Below are 20,831 nucleotides of genomic sequence, written 5' to 3'. Positions count from 1 at the left end.
ACTCCGGATGCAGTTTGTAGTCTGGGACCCGCAGGCTTTAAATGCAGTGACAGGACTGGGTGAGGCTGGCAGGGTGGGGAAGGCTGTGGGATGGGGGTTAAGGAGGACACACAGGCCCTTCTAAAGCCCCAGCAGGTTGTGGCTACGCAGGAGGATAGGTTGGTGGCCAAATCTGGGGACTAGCTAAAAATTGGTAATTGTACATGAAGTTAGAGGAGGGGAAAAAATAAAATCATAATGAAAGTGCCTATGGGTTGGTTATAGCTCTTGGACTGCCAGCGAGCACTCAAAGGAGTTTTATGCCTTTGGGGTACCCGCTGTCGTATGTGATATCGCATTGTATTCCTTTTCTTACGTTTTGGGTCCTATTAAAATGTGAGCTCCGTTGGTGCAGCCACTCTGGAAAGCAGTGTGGAGGTTCCTCAGAAAATTGAAAATAGACCCAGCAATAGCACTGCTAGGAATTTACCCAAGGGATACAGGAGTACTGATGCATAGGGGCACTTGTACCCCAATGTTTATAGCAGCACTCTCAACAATAGCCAAATTATGGAAAGAGCCTAAATGTCCATCAACTGATGAATGGATAAAGAAATTGTGGTTTATATACACAATGGAATACTACGTGGCAATGAGAAAGAATGAAATATGGCCTTCTGTAGCAACGTGGATGGAACTAGAGAGTGTGATGCTAAGTAAAATAAGCCATACAGAGAAAGACAGATACCATATGGTTTCACTCTTATGTGGATCCTGAGAAACTTAACAGAAACCCATGGGGGAGGGGAAAAAAAAAAAAAAAGAGGTTAGAGTGGGAGAGAGCCAAATCATAAGAGACTGTTAAAAACTGAGAACAAACTGAGGGTTGAAGGGGGGTGGGAGGGAGGGGAGGGTGAGTGATGGGTATTGAGGAGGGCACCTTTTGGGATGAGCACTGGGTGTTGTATGGAAACCAATTTGACAATAAATTTCATATATTGGAAAAAAAAAAAGGAAACATTCATAAAAAAAAAAAAAAAATGTGAGCTCCTTGAAGACCCAGAAGACACCTTAATCAGTCAAGAGTGTACCCATAGGGTGTGACACACATGGCAGGCTTTCAAACATTTGATGGATGACTGATTCGGTAAACACCCCCTCGGCTGAGAAGAGAATGTCCAGAGGTGGAAGGCGTCACCTGAGGATGGCAGCCGTACAGCCTTGTGGTCACGTGCAGGATCCTCTCACACTCAGATAGGACCAGAGTCCAACCTCTTCTGACTTTAGGAGCTCTGTAGCCTTGGGCAAATTACTTAATCCCTGATAGACTCAGTTTTTTCATCTGTGTCCTGAGGATGAAAAGACCCACCTCCAGAGTCGCGGCACTTAGAATATAAGAGACGGTGACTTTTTGATACAACAGATCACCCCCTGTTTCTGTGAAAGGTGATAAGACATTTTGCCAACCTCTTTTTGCGGCTTTGGCCTCCTAAAGTATCTATGTCAAAAGAGGCCAGTTAAAGAAAAACAAGTGAGCATTCTAGCTGAATGAGCAGGTGAAAGTTGATAGTGATGGACAAAACAAGGCACCCCTAAGAAACTAGATCCAGGAGGTCAGAAAGGCTGAAAGCGGGAGATGCAGCTGGAAATGAATGGAAATCAAATTCTCAAGAAAGCAGGAAGACGGTGAATGTGTCTGCCCCGATTCTTCAGGAATCTAAATCTAACTAAATCTAAAGCTAACTCGCTTTTTAAATCCATTCAGGGAAAAATTGACCAACCTCTGGTTAGAACAAAATAAGTCTTTTTTTTTTTTTTAAGAGAGAAAGAAAGAGAGAGAACGCAAGTGGGGGAGGGGTAGAGAGAGAGGGAGACACAGAATCCAAAGCAGGCTCCAGGCTCCGGTCTGTCGGCACAGGGCCTGACGCGGGGCTTGAACCCACCAGCCACAAGATCATGACCTAAGCCGAAGTCAGACACTTAACCGACTGAGCGAGCCACCCAGGCACCTCCAAAATAAGTCTTTAACACAGAGATGTTTTTCACATTTCACACAATATGAATAGTATCATAAACACAGAGCTGCATGGTTCTCAAGGCAATTTAAGGTGCCTGCTGTGTGAAGTGTACTTAGGGCTACATGCTTTGCACACATGATATCTTATTGCTCCCAACAATTCATTCATTCACTCATTCACTCATTCATTCTTTCACTCATCCATTCCACAAATACTTATTGCCAGCCCACTGTCTACCAGGCACTGTGCTAGGTATGGAAGGTAAGATGATGTAGCACAGTGGATAAAAATGTCTAACCCTCTGAGAAATGTGCTAACATCTCTGTTTATAGAAGAAAACACCAAGATCAAAGAACTTAAGTGAATGCCGCCCAGACTCCACACCAGTGGAATCCTCACAGAGGAGGGCAAAATCCTTCTCTGTATGTTTTCTAGTTTAGGGGAAGAAAAATCAGAAAATTCCCTTGTGATCTCAAGGACATGAATATGTAGGAATTTGTTGACTTGCTAACAGGCTGGAGATATGATATTCAATCCATTTAGCACAGTTGGAATTTTCAGAGAATCAGAGAGACAGGACTGCTGGTATCTAATCCTAAGGGGTGACTGAAAAAGACTAATTAGGGGTCTACAGCATGGACCCTTTGGAGACAGTGTAATTAGCCATGAGAAGAGAGAAAAAGAAGGAAAGAGGGAAGAGAAAGAGCAAACGAGAATAAAGGGGCTAAAGATTCCAGGCATTCCCTAACAGAAAGCCAGAGAAAGCCCAAATGAAAACCTTTTTAAACTCTTTTCATTGTTCTTAAATTATTTTCTAATTATTTCCTTGGTATCATCTTTGAGTAGAGAGAGAATTTCTATCTCCCCTGTATTTCCTGGCATCGCTTAATTAATACTTGATTGATTGAAAGATTGACTCATTTGAACCTGGAGTGAAATGGAGCTTTTTAATTGTCTTTTCTGCTGAACCTGAAATAGAGCATATAGTAATTAGGAAAGGATCCCTTGTTATCAGAAAGTCCCAGCTACAATGAGCTCTTTGTAACTAAGCAAAAGGAAAGTAGGTGATAATATAGGAGCTGATAAAGCACACCCCCCCCACACACATTCCCAACTGCTTTCAGTGATATGAAATTTTCTTGATCATTATTTCCTCCTTAAATGAGTTAGTTGGCTGGAGAATGTGGCTGGATTGTGGGCTAAATGGTGGGTAATTGCCATCAAAGTCTGGCCACAGATGTGACTGATGGTCATGTTTCTATGCTCTTCATTGCTCCTTGTCTCTCTCCCTAATGACCAGGGCTGAGTGATTAACATTTTTTTCAAAATCTCTTTTCCTTTGGGACACTTGGGTTAGCCGGCATGACTTTGTTCATTCATTCAACTACATGCCAGTCTCTGAGCATCCAAACAGAATAAGACAGGCAAGGGCCCCATTCTTATTAGGCTCATTTCTAATGCAGGAAGGCAGTCAATAAATGTGTAAATAAAGTGACCAGAGCATCATATATCGAATGAGAAATTTAGGAGTGGGAAACACTACAAAGGCAGTAAGACAGGATGGCGTGGTAGAGGTTGATTGGGGGTTGGTCTTCTTAGTTAAAAAAAGCCTCCTGCTGAGGTTACACTTGACTGGAAATGCATTTGAGGTAAGCCCTGAGTGTTATGAAGTGGCCAATCACACCAAGATCTGAGAACAAATGTACCAAAGGGGCAAAGAAGTTCATGAGGGGAGTGGACAGTCCTAAAGTAAGGTGCATCCAGGACCTGTGAGTGAGAAGGGGGTACAAGATGAGATTAGAGGAGGCAGGGCCAGATGAAGGAGGCATTTGTGGGATATGTTAAGGGTTTAGACTTTACTCTGCAGGCCTTGGGAAGCCAGGTGGGGAGTGGAGGTGTGAGGCTGGGGGGTGATATCATCTGGCCTGTGTGAAAAGAGCAGCCTGTAGAGACAGAAGCAGAGAACCAGACACTGGTTGAGCAGCTGTCACATAATCCAGGTGAGAGATGATGTTGACCTCGTCTTGGAATGGGGAGAAGTGACTGGATTGGGCACATATTTTGGAGACAGAGCTCATAGGACCAGCTGATGAAGAAGTGGGGGGTGAAGCAAAAGGGACCTCTTAACCTCCTGGGGCTTCCATAGCAATGCACAAGCTGGGTGGCCTACGCAGGAGAAATGTATCTGTCTCATGTTGTTCTGGAGGTAAGAAGTCTGAAATCAAGAGGTTGGCAAGGTCAGATTCTTCTGAAGGCCACAAAGGAAGGATGGGTTGCAGGCCTCTTTCCTTGGCTTGTAAATGGCCATCTTCTCTCTCTCTCTTCCCGGTGTCTTTCCTCTGTGCATGTCTGTCTCAATGTCCAAACTTCCCCTTTTTATGGAGGACACCAGTCACATTAGATTCTGGGCCCACTTCACTCCAGCCTGAGCTCATCTTCACTAATTACATCTGCAACAATGCTGTGTCCAATTAAGGTCACATTCTGAGATACTTGGGGTAAGGACTTCGACGTAAAAACGTGAGGAAGGCGACACAATTCCACCCTTACCTGGGAGAACCACGGATACGGTCAGTCTCCTGCTTAGCCTGAGCATTGAAAGACATCATTCATTCACCAAACATTTATTAGCACCTATTGTGTGATAGACATTGAATGACGGTGTCAGATTACACAGATGAGTATGAATCCCTGCCATACAGGAGCTTGCAGTGAATGTGAGAGAAAAGAGACAACAAGTACCATATATATTAATATATGCATATAAAGTATTATTACATATGACTTTTTTTACTTTTCTGTATTCTTATAATTTTCTCAAAAAAAAACCCAAATAATTATAATATAGTAAGATAAGAACTATGGGAGGATATTGGCCCTGTGAGAACTCAGAAGAGAAAGAAATTGCTGTGGGGAAGCTTGGGAGTAGAGAGCTGATAGTTCCAGAAGGGCCTCCCCCACAGAGGAGGCTTGAGGGACAAGGAGCTCTCCTGTGAATGGACAGAGAGAAGAAGGTGAGAAGACATTCCAGGCAGACAGAACAGCATGTGCCGAAGCATAACAATGGGAGGGAGCAGGAATGTTGGGGAGAATTCTGGAAAATGTAGTAATAAGGGCGGTGGTAGGAGATGAGCCTGGGATGATAGGAGACGAAGGAGTTATGATTATCCTGCAAGCGATGAAGAGTCAAAGAGGGGCTAAACAGAGGGACGTGACCACTTCCAGACTTTGGAAAGATGAATTGGAGGAAGGAGAAACTGGACAAATGTGACAACAATGGGGACAAAGAAAAGGGCGTCTGAACTTTTCAGGTCCCTTTCTTTTCTTCTCCACCTTTTGTCCTCTGTACTCACTGCCAGGGCTGCCCAGCTTAATCCACACCTCACCTTGGGTGCTCACAGGCCCCCGGGCACCGGCCTCCTCCTCTACTGGGATCAGCCGAGCTCGTCCCCCTTCAGAGCCTTAACCCTGCTGTCCTGCCCCTCAGAAGGCCCTTTCCTAAGCTCTGCACACAACTGGATCCTTGCCATTCTTCAGATCTCCATTCAAAGTCACCTCCACACAGGCCAGGCCAATTATTTCCTTAAAGTACTAACAACATACTTTGCCCTTCTCCTCATGGAAAGTAAATAGCTTGACCACATCTGAGTTATTCATGACTGTATCCACAGTGCCTAGGAACATGGTGCCTAGGACTAGAATATGCTAGGAGCTCATTAAATACACTGGCAGAAGGAAAGAAAGAGGGAGGGAAGAGATGAAGGATGGTTTGGTGTGGGGGTGAGGAAGGAGGCTCGCATCCCACTCTGCCCCATGAGGTGGGATCCATGGAGAGAAAGTGAATAGACTGTATCCACATCCTTATGATGCTGCTTCTGAGTGATGCCTGTGCATATTTTAATTCTGAAATGGTTGCTTTGAAAAAGAAGGATGAGTGGAATAAGTTAGAAAGAATATCTTAGGGCACCTGGGTGGCTCAGTCAGTTAAGTGTCCAACTTTGGCTTAGGTTATAATCTCGTGGTTTGTGAGTTTGACCCCCGCTTTGGGGCTGGAGCCTGGAGCCTGCTTCAGATTCTGTGTCTCCCTCTCTCTCTACCCCTCCCCCACTTGTGCTCTGTCTCTCTTTCTCAAAAATAAATAAACATTAAAAAAATCTCTTTACTACAGGAAAACTAGAGAAAAGAGGGGGAGAGAAATGCCTCTTAAAGGAGACCTATATAGTCAAAGTCATAACTTCAGAACCGTTCCCAATTCTAAAAAGGCAGACGAAATCATTATTAGCTGAGGAGCTGAGAGATGTTTCTTTTGGCCAGCCTTTGGTTTGGGGTCGAAAAATAAGGACTCACATTTATCACCAGGCTCAGTTCTGAGAGGCTCTATCTACCTCTACTGATTCACTTAGATTTCACAATAACCTACTATTGTGAACTCCATTTGACAGATGAGAACACTGAGGCCCAGAAAGTAACCTTCCCAGTGTGGCACAGTCAGTGGGTAGCAGAGCCAGGATCTGAACACAGGGTATCTGGTCCCAGAACTAGCACTCTGAAGTGCTTGGCTAAACTCCTTTCTGGTCAAAGCTGCAAACTCTCCAGGAGAGTTGTTGACCTCACTGCATATTTGTTATAATCATTACCCCAAGGCTACCTTTTTGTTGCTCGTATTAGTCAGGATAGGCTAACAGGTTTAGCCAATAATCTTCAAAATCAATGGCTTTACCCAACAAAGGTTATTTCTCACTTACTCTACTGTTCAGTGTGGTCAGTAGGGGTGTTCTGCTTGTGGTCATTCCGAAACACCTTCTCCTGTACCATCCCAGCGGCCTTGGAGTCCTCTGCTGGGTCCTTGGCACCTAGCCAGCCAGTGAACAAGCAGAGTGAACGTGGAGGATGTTGGGACAGGTTTCAGGAGCCAGGCCCACGTTCCCTCAGCCACAACTCAGTCACCTGGTCCCACGACTATTTAAGGGGGCTGAGAAGGGTAGTCTAGCCTCAGCCCAGGACGAGGATATGGTGGGCATGTTGCCAAGAGCTGCCTTAATGCTTATTCGTGAAGACTTTTGTAAGGGAGACCTTAGCAGGAGGTGATGCTGGGAGTCAGAAGACATTGATCGGGCCCTGATTCCACCAGTTGTCAGCTGTGTGACCTCCAGCAAATCACAGCCCCTTTTGGTCCCACATGCCTTACAAATAAAGTGAGGATACCCAACCAAATGACCCATATCTGGATTCTTCCAGTTCAGAATGTCTATATGATAAAGCATCATTTTATCATTTCTAATAATCATAGTGCCTTAATCATTTTTATATTGATGACCTATGTGTGCCCTTGTTCAAAATTGCACCCATAATTATAACATTGATTCTGAGGAAAAATACTATCTATTTTCTTCTAATACTTAATATCTAGTTACATACCATAAATGTATACGTTGGGGGAAGAAAAGAGCCTCCAACTTTGCATCAGAACTAGGTACTTGAAGCCATTAATTACACTGGGGAAAATACAGATATCTGTTTCATCATGCCTGGAACCACGTTTAAGTTATAAGCACAATTCTCCACTAGCAGATTATTGCTGTGATCTGACCATTTTTGTACAAAACAGTACTTAAATCTGTTAGAAGGCATCTGAGCATGCCAGGTGAGCAAGGGGAGAACCGTCAAGAAAATCTGTATCCAGAGCAGCAGAGTTAATAACTACTGACTGAGGTTCTACTCAGTGCCCTCGCTGCCAGCACACCTTGGTTTCTGAAGTGTGTGACATTATTGTAACCATAGGGCTTTTGCAAGAACTGCAGGGGCAAGGTTTGGGCAGGCAGGGTTGGAGAGGCTGGGACTTAATAAGATGTTCTAAACCTCCAGGAGAAATGGCAGGGAGTCAGGCAGAGACGGATGAGGTTCCCATATTGAAAAAAATAAAACGCGGCAGACTCGGAGACCTGACCAGGGACTAGGGGTGGGCGTGGAAAAGCAGAGCACGGCCTGGGACACTGCCTCATGCCCCTCTGCCCAAGAGTTCTCCCACCGTCCATAGGAGAACGCCCCAGTCAGCCCACCTGTCCCTCCCTCCGCCACCACCCTCGCCCTCATCCCTGCTGCCATTTTCCCTGAACAACTGTAATCTTGCCTCCCACTCTTGTCCCTGCCAGCCTGTCCCCTCTCACCTCAGCAATACTCTTCTTTGCAGAACACATATGGATTATGTCCCCTCGTTTGCTTACCCCCCATGGCTCTTGCAGCATACACCAGCCACTAACACGGCTTACAAGCCCTGTGAGTGTGGGGGCCGCCTGCCTCGTGGGCCTCATGTCACCCCACTGTCACCCCCACTCGCTGCTGCTGACTTCAGCCACACTGTCATTTCACGTCCTTTTCAGAAGAAGCAGTGGCTCCAACTGTTTGACTGAGAAAAGGCACAAAACACATATTTCCCTAGAAATACACATGCTTCTAGACTTTTGGGGGACACTTTATAACTCATTAGCAACTGAACTCATGGCTTCCAATTTAGAGACACTTCACCTGCAAAGGTAGCTGAGGGTTGAAGAAAAACCTATCAAGCATATTACTTGAAGATGCTTTAAATGAGTTTACTCTATGTTTCAAGACTTTATAGACACCCTGACCATGTGTTGCTCTTGTAATTGACCATGTTTTTGCTCAGATCGTGGTTGAATCCTCCCCACCCAGAGCCTGCCCCACCTCCTTGAAAGCATCATGGGCTTCTCCTCTGTCACACTTCCCGTATGCTATTTTCACACCTGTATGTGGGGTTTTCTGATGAGTGTTTGCTTCCCACACTAGACTTTGAGCACCTGAACAGGGACCCAGTCCGCTTGTTCCCGGTCACCCAGGACCCAACACAGTTCTCAGCATGAAACAGGTGTTCCATACATAGTCGTTGAAGGAATCACTGAGCAGACACCTGCCCTGATTATAATTTCCTTTTCATTTCTTTCCTGTAACCCTCTCTAGACCAAATTATTTACTCCTTCCCCTGGGCTGTCTTCATGTCCCTTTACACAGAACTTGACCACAGGACTCATCACATTATACTTCTGCTATTTTTCTCTCTCCTCTTTGCTCAACTGGAAAGCGCTCAGGGCTGGTGACATAGTGGGTGTTCAATGAATGTTTACCACATTGAATTGTGACCTCTGGGAAAGCAGTCTTGGCCCAGATGCTCTGAATACACGAGAGCAAGAGGTAATGCCTAAAGAGGCCCCCCCACAGCAGGCCACCGTGCTGCTGTGCACAAACATAAACCTCCTCTCACCCATGACCCATTCCTTCATTCAACACAAGGCTCCTATGCTGATGCAACAACTTGCTTATACAACAGCTTTTAAACCTAACAATTGTCTAGAAACCGTCGGGCTATTTGTTACAAGCATAAACTCCAGGGCTCACCCTAGATCTACTGCATCAGTGTCTCCAGGAGCAGGGCTCAGGAATCTGCACTTAACTAATGCCCTAGGTGACTCTTAAGCAGCCAGCCTGGCTAGCAGTCCATCCTTGGGTGAAGAGTTAAAGCAACACAGTGATATCCACAGCATGAGGTAGAAAAGTCAATGGAAGCATTTGAGGAAAGGCCAAGGAGAGGTCTTTGCTGCCAACTTTCAATTATAAGACGCCCCCCTCCCCACCCCATGCACACCCTGGAGTCAGCAGCTGAGCAGAGGAATCTTTTAAGGTTCTGAGAGAAACCTGAACCTCCCACCTCACCCTACCCCTTAAAGGAGGCAAAAAAATTGGACCATTTGGAGGTCACTGTGGAGTTGCTCTTAGGGATTTTAACTGGGTACTATCATGATCTTTATCATTAACATTTCTAGAAAGCATCTACTACCCCACAGACACTATTCTACAGCTTTACATGTATTATGTCATCTAACAATCAGGAACAAAGAGAGACTAAATGCAAAGTAGCATGCTCTGCCCCCTGCTGGGGAGCTCCAGAAGGAAAACCAGGCTCTTGGCTCTCAGGGATGGATCAGATCTCTCTGTGGAAAGACCCATCCCTCTACACTTCCAGGGATTCCAAAGCCAGGGAGAGGGGTTGGGCCCACCGAGGGCTAGGTATTTTCCCCAGGCCTTACTTTATGAGATCAATAATCCTCTAGACACCAACAGATTCCCTCAAAGAACCCTTCTCCATCCCTCTTGACGGGTGCCAGAGTCTAGAATTACAGCCACAGACCTGCTGACCACCATAAGCAGCAAGGTTACCTGTGAAGTTCTCTTCATCTGATGGGGTGGGGGCCTATGGTTCTTTGATGATGAGGATTGGGTATGGAGGTAAGGGAGGGAAAAGGAAAGCTCAAGGCTAGAATTAATCCATTGCTATCTGGAGATAACTCACTATTTCATAGATTATGTTCTACAGTATTTTACAGTTTACAAAATGCATTAAATATATTGAGCTCTTTTAATCCTCACCACATCATTACGAGGGAAGCTCATTAGCTTCATTTTGTAGCTGAGGTTCGGCAACTCACCAAGGTTACACACATTGACCCAGGGCTCAAACCCAGGTCTCCTGGCTCTGGGATCATTGTTAGCCATCAACATGGACAGATCGAAGCTTCTTGGGAGAAAGAATGAATGAATGACTCTCTCTCCAGTGAGATACTATGGAGAATATAAAGATGAATAATTTTTGGTTTTAAGGAAACTGAAAGTAACTTTCCCCCCTTCTTTTTCCTCTCACCAACCCTCATAACAACAATCATCAAACAATCGTGTTTGGTTAATGCCTGTTGTTGGTTTTATAAGAATAGACGAATTATCTTTCAAACAGTGTCAGCAATACTTGAGATCCAACAAAATAATGGTGCCTCCCAGAGAGCATTTCTAAGGCCCGAAGTCTGGCTCCTTTTACAAAACATTCTGTGGAAGCTCAAACTTTTAATTCATACCACCAAGGAGATATTTGATTGTTTCCTGGAAATGCTAACAATGAGAGGCTCATAAATACTAATGAAACAGTATAGATTAGCAGAGCTCAGCAAGTAACCTGGGGGGCCTAGAAGAGAATTCTTAGATTAAAAAATATAAAGAATACCTTTTTAATTGAATTTTCCCCAGACTTGGCTCCCAAATGTTAATGAATACTCTTTTTGGCTATATGGAGAGTAGACTCAAATAAGTACCTTCAGGAATCCAAAAGTGAATTATCGAATTAGCTTTCGCTGGAAAAGAAATCTATTTATTCAAAGGCTATTTTAGGTGTCATAGGATGGACGAGCTTGAGACAAAGGTTGGGAGGGGTAGGAGGGCCTGAGACATTGAGATAAACATAATTCAAATGCATGCTTCTATTTCAGCCAACTAAGCAACCTAAGTTGAAATTTGCTTATTTGTCCTTTATGACATGATTCCTCAATAATAACAACTTCCTTGGAATATACAAGGCCCCATGTTACCAGAAACCATGTCGTTAGCTTTCCTCACTGAATCCTAATACCTAACACAGTGTGGGGCATGTATTAGGTGCTCAATAAATGTTTGTTAAATGGATGAAGAGCTCTCTTAAAACATTTTCCAGTGCTTCTCAGGCCCTTATCTTTTCTTGAAGGGCATCCTACTATTATAAAGACACCAAGGGTGCCTGGGTGGCTCAGTCGGTTAAGCTTCTGACTTCTCAGGTCATGATCTCACGGTTCATGAGTTTGAGCCCCACATCAGGCTCTGTGCTGACAGCACAGAGTCTGGAGCCTGCTCTGGATTTTGTATCTCCCTCTTTCTGTCTCTGCTCCTCCCCCGCTTGTGCTCTTTCTCTCTCTCAGAAATAAACATTTAACAACTTTTTTAAAAAGGAGGAGGAGCCAAGATGGCAGAACAGCATGGAAGTTTTTTTTGTGTCTCACGTCCATGAAATACAGCCAGACCAACACTAAACCGTCCTGCACACCTAGAAAACGGATCTGAGGATTAACACAACAATCTGCACAACCTGAACCACAGAACTCAGCAGGTATGTGGTGCGGAAAGGTGAACTGGGGGAGACAGAAGCTGCGGAGGGCAGGGGGCCACTGTTGTGTGCAGAGAGAGGATGGAGACGGGGGCGGGGGGATACAGGCAAAGCACCCCCCCCCCAAAAGCAGCTGGAGAGAAAGTGGAAAAGTGGAAACAGCCACAGGGACTGAACTAAAAAGGCAAAAAGGAGAAAGGAGAGAGGAGAGGGTTTAAATTCCATTAAGACTGTAACAGAGGGAGCGCAGAGGCTGAAATGCCACAGCTCCATACCTGGCGGTGCTCGGGTGGGAAGGGCGAATCCCCAGGAGCAGAGTGGAGTCCGGGGGTCTTCGGGCCACACGGGGAGAGGCGGTTCCCCTGCTGGGAGGACACCTGGTAGAAGCTGTGTGAGTCCCCAAAGGCAAGGCGCCAGTGGACCCGGGAGAACAACCACATTCGCTGGTGCTGGAACAATGTCATTAAGGGTGAAGCCTGGTGCCAGATGCGTGTTGTGATTTTCCATAATCCCCGAAACGCTGCTGCTACACTATCTTGCGAACTTTCTCTGGGGTGGGCTGGCACCCAGCCTCAGTCTCTGGGTGTCGGCAGCAGCACGGTCCCGTGGACGTTCCCGGGTGCGGCCAGCACCCAGACGTGGCTCAGTGAGACCCTCCCGCAGACGGGCAGAACGGATCAAAGTCACAGTCCCTCAGAAATAACGGGTTGGGAAAAACAGCCGCATCTGAGACAAAACCCAGGAGGGAGGTGCTGTTTGGTCACGGACAGTGTAAAAGCAGGGAGTAGACAGAAGCCGAAGACAAAGGACGGGTGCGCGATTGCCGATTGGGGAGAGCAGGATTCCGACACGAGACCGGGTAGCTGGGTTACTCCATTGTCACCATTCCCGCGCATGCGCATACGCACCTACAAGGGCCACAACAACCCACCCCAGGAAGCTAAGCAGCGCCATCTAGTGGAGAACGGAGCCGTTACCCTAAGCCCCGCCCAACTGGGCCAACCTCGCTCTTCAGGAACACGGCTCTCCACCTACTTATTTTATGGACTATAAGGCGCTTCATAGTTCGACTTCTAGGGGAAAACAAAGTAATTTGAGTCTTATTTCAGTCTGTTCGCTGGTCCATCTATTCAGTTTTCTTTCTTTTTCTTTTTTCTCTTTTTCATTTCTTCTTTTTCTTTAATACAGAAAAAGAAAAAATTCATTTTTATTTTCAATTTTTATTAAAAATATTTTTCTTTAGTTTTTTTCTACTTATTGTTTACTCTTGTGTAAATTTTTCATTTCTATTTTACTTCTATCATTTCATTTTAGTCTACTTCAGTGTATTCATTTTTTCAAATTTTCTAACAATTTCCTTTTTTTTCTTTTCTTTCCCCCTTTTTTTTCTAATCTATCAAGCCACTTTCAACACCGAGAGCAAAACACACCTAGGATCTAGCATCATTTATTCGATTTTTTTTTTGCGTTTGAGTTTTTTTTCCTTTTTTGTTTTAATATTTTTTTATTTTAATTTTTTTTACCTCATTAATTCCTTTTCTCCCTTCAAAATGACGAAGTGAAGGAATTCACCACAAAAGAAAGAGCAGGAAGAAACGACAGTCAGGGACTTAACCAACACAGATACAAGCAAGATGTCTGAACCAGAATTTAGAATCACGATAATAAGAATACTAGCTGGAGTCGAAAATAGATTAGAATCCCTTTCTGTGGAGATAAAAGAAGTAAAAACTAGTCAGGATGAAACAAAAAAGGCTATAACTGAGCTGCAATCTCAAATAGATGCCACGGTGGCAAGGATGGATGATGCAGAAGAGAATCAGCAATATAGAGGACAAACTTATGGAGAATAATGAAACAGAAAAAAAGGGGAGATTAAGGCAAAAGAGCACGATTTAAGAATTAGAGAAATGAGGGGCACCTGGGTGTCTCAGTCGGTTAAGCGTCCGACTTCAGCTCAGGTCATGATCTCTCGGTCTGTGAGTTCGAGCCCGCGTTGGGCTCTGTGCTGACCGCTCAGAGCCTGGAGCCTGTTTCAGATTCTGTGTCTCCCTCTCTCTCTGACCCTCCCCCGTTCATGCTCTGTCTCTCTCTGTCTCAAAAATAAATAAATGTTAAAAAAAAATTAAAGAATTAGAGAAATAAGTGACTCACTAAAAAGGAACAACATCAGAATCATAGGAGTCCCAGAAGATGAAGAGAGAGAAATAGGGGTAGAAGGGTTATGTGAGCAAATCATAACAGAAAACTTTCCTAACCTGGGGAAAGACAAACACATCAAAATCCAAGGAGCACAGAGGACTCCCATTAGATTCAACAAAAACTGACCATCAACAAGGCATATCAGAGTCAAATTCACAAAATACTCAGGCAAGGAAAGAATCATGAAAGCAGCAAGGGGAAAAAAGCCCTTAACCTACAAGAGAAGACAGATCAGGTTTGCAGCAGACCTATCCACAGAAACTTGGCAAGCCAGAAAGGAGTGGCAGGATATATTCATTCAATGTGCTGAATCAGAAAAATATGCAGCCAAGACTTCTTTATCCAGCAAGGCTGTCATTCAAAATAGAAGGAGAGATTAAAAGTTTCCCAGCCAAACAAAAGTTAAAGGAGTCAAGTCTGTGACCACTAAACCAGCCCTACAACAAATTTTAAGGGGACTCTCTGAGGGGAGAAAAGATTAAATAAATAAATAAATATAACGACAAAAGCAACAAAGATTAGAAAGGACCAGAGAACACCACCCAAAATTCCAACTCTACAAACAACATAATGGCAATAAATTCATACCTTTCAGTACTCACTCTAAATGTCAATGGACTAAATGCTCCAATCAAAAGGCATAGGGTAACAGAAAGGATAAGAAAATAAGATCCATCTATATGCTGTTTACAAAAGACCCACTTTAGACCTAAAGACACCTTCAGATTGAAAGTAAGGGGATGGAGAACCATCTATCATGCTAATGGTCAACAAAAGAAAGCCAGAGTAGCCATACTTATATCAGACCATCTAGACTTTAAAGTAAAGACTGTATCAAGAAATGAAGAAGGGCACTATATCATAATTAAGGGGTCTGTCCACCAAGAATACATGACAATGGTAAACATTTATGTCCCAAATGTGAAAGCACCCAAATATACAAATCAATTAATCACAAACATAAAGAAACTCGTTGACAGTAATACCATAATAGTAGGGGACTTCAACACCCCACTCACAGCAATGGACAGATCATCTAATCAAAAGATCAACAAGGAAAGAATGGCTTTGAATGACACACTGGACCAGATGGACTTAACAGATATCTTCAGAACATTTCATCCTAAAGCAGCGGAATATACATTCTTCTCCAGTGCACATGGAACATTCTCCAGAATAGACCACATACCGGGACACAAATCAACCTTCAGAAAGTACAAAAAGATTGAGATCATACCGTGTATATTTTCAGACCACAACGCTATGAAACTCAAAATCAACCACAAGAAAAAATTTGGAAAGGTAACAAATACTTAGAGACTAAAGAACATCCCACTAAAGAATGAATAGGCTAACCAAGGAGTTAAAGAGGAAATTAAAAAGTTCATGGAAGCCAATGAAAATGATAACACCACAACCCAAAACCTCTGGGATGCAGCAAAGGCAGTCATAAGAGGAAGGTATATAGCAATCCAGGCCTTCCTAAAGAAGGAAGAAAGATCTCAGATATACAACCCAACCTTACGCCTTAAAGAGCTGAAAAAAGAACAGCAAATAAAACCAAAAACCAGCAGAAGACAGGAAATAACAAAGATTAGAGCAGAAATTAATGCTATCAAAACCAAAAAACAAACAAACAAACAAACAAACAAACAAACAAACAAAAACCAGTAGAACACATCAATGAAACCAGAAGCTGGTTCTTTGAAAGAATTAACAAAATTGATAAACCACTAGCCAGTTTGATCAAAAAGAAAAAGGAAAGGACACAAATAAATAAAATCAAGACTGAAAGAGGAGAGATCACAACCAACACAGCAGAAATAAAAACAATAATAAGAGAATATTATGAGCAATTATATACCAATAAAATGGGCAATCTGGAAGAAATGGACAAATTCCTAGAAACATATATACTACCAAAACTGAAACAGGAAAAAATAGAAAATTTGAACAGACCCATAACCAGTAAAGAAATTGAATTAGTAATCAAAAATCTCCCAAAAAACAAGAGTCCAGGGCCAGTTGGCTTTCCAGGGGAATTCTTCCAAACATTTAAGGAAGAGTTAACACCTATTCTCTTGAAGCTGTTCCAAAAAATAGAAATGGAAGGAAAACTTCCAAAGCCTTTCTATGAAGCCACTATTACCTTGATTCCAAAACCAGACAGAGACCCCACGAAAAAGGAGAACTACAGATCAATTTCCCTGATGAACACGGATGCAAAAATCCTCAACAAGATATTAGTGAACTGGATCCAACAATACATTAAAAAAATTATTCACCACGATCAAGTGGGATTTATACCTGGGATGCAGGGCTGGTTCAATATCTGCAAAATAATCAATGTGATTCATCACATCAATAAAAGAAAGGACAAGAACCGTATGATCTCTTGATAGATGCATAGAAAGCATTTGACAAAATACAGCATCCTTTCTTGATAAAAACCTTCAAGAAAGTAGGGACAGAAAGATCATACCTCAAGATCATAAAAGCCATATATGAAAGACCCAATGCTAATATCATCCTCAATGGAGAAAAACAGAGCTTTCCCCCTAAGGTCAGGAACAAGACAGGGAAGTCCACTCTCACTACTGTCATTCAATATAATATTGGAAGTCTTAGCCTCTGCAATCAGACAACACAAAGAAATAAAAGGCATCCAAATCAGCTAGGAGGAGGTCAAACGTTCACTCTTCACAGATGACATGATACTCTATATAAAAACCTAAAATATTCCACAAAAAAACTGCTAGAACAGATTCATTAATTCAGCAAAGTCGCAGGATATAAAATCAATACATAGAAATCAGTTGCATTCCTATACACCAACAATGAAGCAACAGAAAGAGAAATCAAGGAATCAATCCCATTTACAATTGCACCAAAAACCATAAAATACCTAGGAATCAATCTAACCAAAGAGGTGAAAAATATATACACTGAAAACTATAGAAAGCTAATGAAAGAAATTGAAGAAGACACACAAAAAATGGAAAAAGATTCTATGCTCCTGGATAGGAAGAACAAATATTGTTAAAATGTCAATACTACCCAAAGCAATCTACATATTCAGTGTAATCCCTATCAAAACAACACCAGCATTCTTCACAGAGCTAGAACAAATAATCCTAAAATTTGTATGGAACCAGAAAAGACCTCGAATAGCCAAAGCGATCTTGAAAAAGAAAACCAAAGCAGGAGGCATCACAATCCCAGACTTCAAGCTACGCTACAAAGCAGTAATCATCAAGACAGTATGGTACTGTCACAAAACAGACACTCAGATCAATGAAACAGAATAGAGAACCCAGAAATGGACCCACAGATGTATGGCCAACTAATCTTTCACAAAGTAGGAAAGAATATCCAAAGGAATAAAGACAATCTCTTCAGCAGGTGTTGCTGGGAAAACTGGACAGCGACATGCAGAAAAACTAACCTTGACCACTTTCTTACATCATACACAAAAATAAACTCAAAGTGGATGAAAGACCTAAATGTAAGACAGGAAGCCATCAAAATCCTCGAGGAGAAAGCAGGCAAAACCTCCTTGATCTTGGCCGCAGCAACTACTTACTCAACGTGTCTCCAGAGGCAAAGGAAACAAAAGCAAAAATGAACTACTGGGACCTCATCAAAAGGTCCCTGCACAGTGAAGGAAACAATCAGCAAAACTAAAAGGCAACCAACAGAATGGGAGAAGCTATTTGCAAACGACATATCAGATAAAGGGTTAGTATCCAAAATCTATAAAGACCTTATCAAACTCAACACCCAAAAAACAAATAATCCAGTGAAGTAATGGGAAAAAGACATGAATAGACACTTCTCCAAAGAAGACATCCAGATGGCCAACCGACACATGAAAAAATGCTCCACATCACCCATCATCAGGGAAATACAAATCAAAACCACAATGAGATACCACCTCACCCCTGTCAGAATGGTTAAAATTAACAACTCAGGAAACAACAGATGTTGGCAAGGATGCGGAGAAAGAGGATCTCTTTTGCATTGCTGGTGGGAATGCAAGCTGGTGCAGCCACCCTGGAAAACAGTTTGGAGTTTCCTCAAAAAATTAAAAATAGAACTACCCTACTACCCAGCAATTGCACTACTAGGCATTTACCCAAGGGATACAGATGTGCTGTTTTGAAGGGACACGTGCACCCCAATGTTTATAGCAGCACTATCAACAATAGCCAAAGTATGGAAAGAGCCCAAATGTCCATTGATGGATGAATGGATAAAGAAGATGTGGTGTATATATACAATGGAGTATTCCTCGGCAATCAAAAAGAATGAAATTTTGCCATTTGCAACTATGCAGATGGAACTAGAAGGTATTATGCTAAGAGAAATTAGTCAGAGAAAGACAAATATCATATGACTTCACTCCTATGAGGACTTTAAGACACAACAGATGAACATAAGGGAAGGGAAGCAAAAATGATATAAAAACAGGGAGGGGGACAAAACATAAGAGACTCTTAAATATGGAGAACAAACAGAGGGTTACCGAAGGGGTTGTGGGAGGGGGGTATGGGCTAAATGGGTAAAGGGCACTAAGGAATCTACTCCTAAAATCATTGTTGCACTATATGCTAACTAATCTGGATGTAAATTTAAAAAAAAAAATTTTTTAATAAAAATAAATAAAGACCCCAAATAAATACACACCCTATGGAGGCCCTCTCTACCTTGGCCACAATCTACAGTCCTCCCCTCTCCCACCCTGAACCCCAGGCTCACCAGAAGACAGCCTGTTCTCCTGCCATATTCTAGAAGTTTCTCTGCCTAGAATCTTTGAACATCCTTTTACCCATGTTTCCCTGTCAAGGTCCTGCTCATCTTTCAAGGTCCTCCTCAGGTGGCTCTACCTTCATGAAAACTGCCCTAATATTCTCCAAGGGCTCAAAGCCCTTCCTCTCTTTCCCTAGATGAACCCAAAAGTGGGCTCCTAATGCATTTACGTTCCCTGCAGGGACCAGCATGACATCTGACACAGAGTAGTTTGTCAACAAATGTGGTGGTGGTATCTAATGTGAGTCCTAGAAATACGGTATGAGGAGCATTTGGTCCCAGGAAAATATATGTGTGGATCAAATTAGTGAAAAGCCCCCAAAGTCTTCCCTCAAGAGAGCATGGAAATCCCTCCAGATAGGCCAAAAAAAAAAAAAAAAAAAATATGGGGCCAAACAAGGGCTGAAGTAAAAGCAAAGGTGACCACAAAGTAAGAAGGGAAATCCAGAGACCCAAGTGTGTGAGAAGGAGCAAGTCAGTGGATTGGCCTTGATGGCAGGGGGCGGGGAAGATACCCAAGGGTGCTTTTTCTCGACAAAGAGCCTGTGGGCTTGATGGCGTGTGAGCATATCCACGGCACGTGATGCTCCAGGGCTTCTGAGGGGCTCACACGGAGCCTCTGGCAAAGGGGTGTGACTTCTCAGAATGTTTCTCTTTGTTGCGAGTTGAGTTTATGTTCAGGCAGTCATATGCTTTCTATAAACCTCCCCTTGAGCAGGACTGGATTTTTATTGTATGTATCTTCATGCATTTGTGAAGTATCTAACAGTGGGAAATAAATCACTGTGCAGTCTTCTTCCACAACAGATTGGGATAAACGTTTTTAAGTCAATCTGGGGAATAGCCAAGTATTGTAAGATTCTATAAATCCTGGGCTACTTGCCAAAACGGGTTAATTCTGCACAAAGGAATAGGAGGCTCAGAGCGACACCTATGAAGGGCTCGCAACGTGGGGATCTGGAGTCAAACGCCCCAGAATCAGTCAGGTCAGCTCTGCCACTCACTCACTGTGTGACCTCTGCCTCTGTCTCTCCAGCTGTAAAGATGAGGAAAATACCTGTACCTACTTCCTAAGGTTGTAATGAAACAAAATGGGTCAATAGGTGTAGAGTGCCCAGGATGGTGACCGGCATATCAGGGCCATTATATAGCATTACTTCACTTTCAAGGACCAAGCGGTACAGCAGTAGGCACCCGTTTATACAACTGCGTAAAGTGTGTAGATAACGTCCTCAGGGCATGAGCCCAAATGCCAGCAGGCTAGGACTGAGTTCGGGTGGAGTTTGAGTGAACACACAGGTACGTGCGGAACTTACAGAGTGCTATCCAAGGAATTAGACTTCTGTGGACAACCCCTGAGTATAACACACTCCCCAGGAGGGGCCACACATTTATGTCCCAGTGACAGAATGAAACCTGGACTTCATAATGATTGTGAACCTGGGTCCCCAGCAGTTTTCTCCATAAACATCCTGTTCTCTCTTTAAAAACATAACTCATGTGAAAGTGGTTAGAAAAGTATCAAGTAAAACACAAATATAAAGTAACATCATCCTGGTTTTTCTGATTGCCCAGCAGCCTTGGAAGAGAAACTGACCCATTATCCCCAACTCTGGGTGTTTGTGGCACCTCTGTGTGGCCTTAGGCATGTCCCTTCCCCACTCTGGGCCTCAGAGTCTTAATCTTTCAGTGAGAGCATTGGTTGCAATGATCTCTAAGTTCTCCAGCTGAAAATCAACGGGTCTTTGATCTTTGGGTCCCAGACAATGTCTTGTACCAGAAGGCCTCTTGAATTGCCTTGAACCATGTTACCCTCCAAGTCTTGTTTACACATAGGAACCTGTAGA

The 20,831-nt window shown here is 43.3% G+C and overlaps 1 protein-coding gene across 3 annotated transcripts in view; it reads left to right on the top strand.

The window, feature by feature from the left end:
* KIAA0040 (KIAA0040 ortholog) overlaps nucleotides 1–20,831 on the top strand; it is a 43,701-nt gene that overhangs the window by 18,455 nt on the left and 4,415 nt on the right. For 2 of the 3 annotated variants that reach the window (XR_009613429.3, XM_060643569.3), the window contains one exon: nucleotides 11,819–11,976. The exons of the other annotated variant lie outside the window; for it this stretch is intronic. The gene's annotated coding sequence lies outside the window, so the exon portion shown is untranslated. The remainder of the gene's footprint in view (nucleotides 1–11,818; nucleotides 11,977–20,831) is intronic. 3 annotated transcript variants of the gene reach the window in all.

The sequence above is a fragment of the Panthera onca genome, chromosome F1, assembly GCF_046562875.1.
Source record: "Panthera onca isolate mPanOnc1 chromosome F1, mPanOnc1 haplotype 2, whole genome shotgun sequence".
NCBI lineage: Eukaryota > Metazoa > Chordata > Mammalia > Carnivora > Felidae > Panthera > Panthera onca.
The sequence above is the reverse complement of the archived record's forward strand: the minus strand, read 5'-3'. Positions and strand labels throughout refer to the sequence as shown.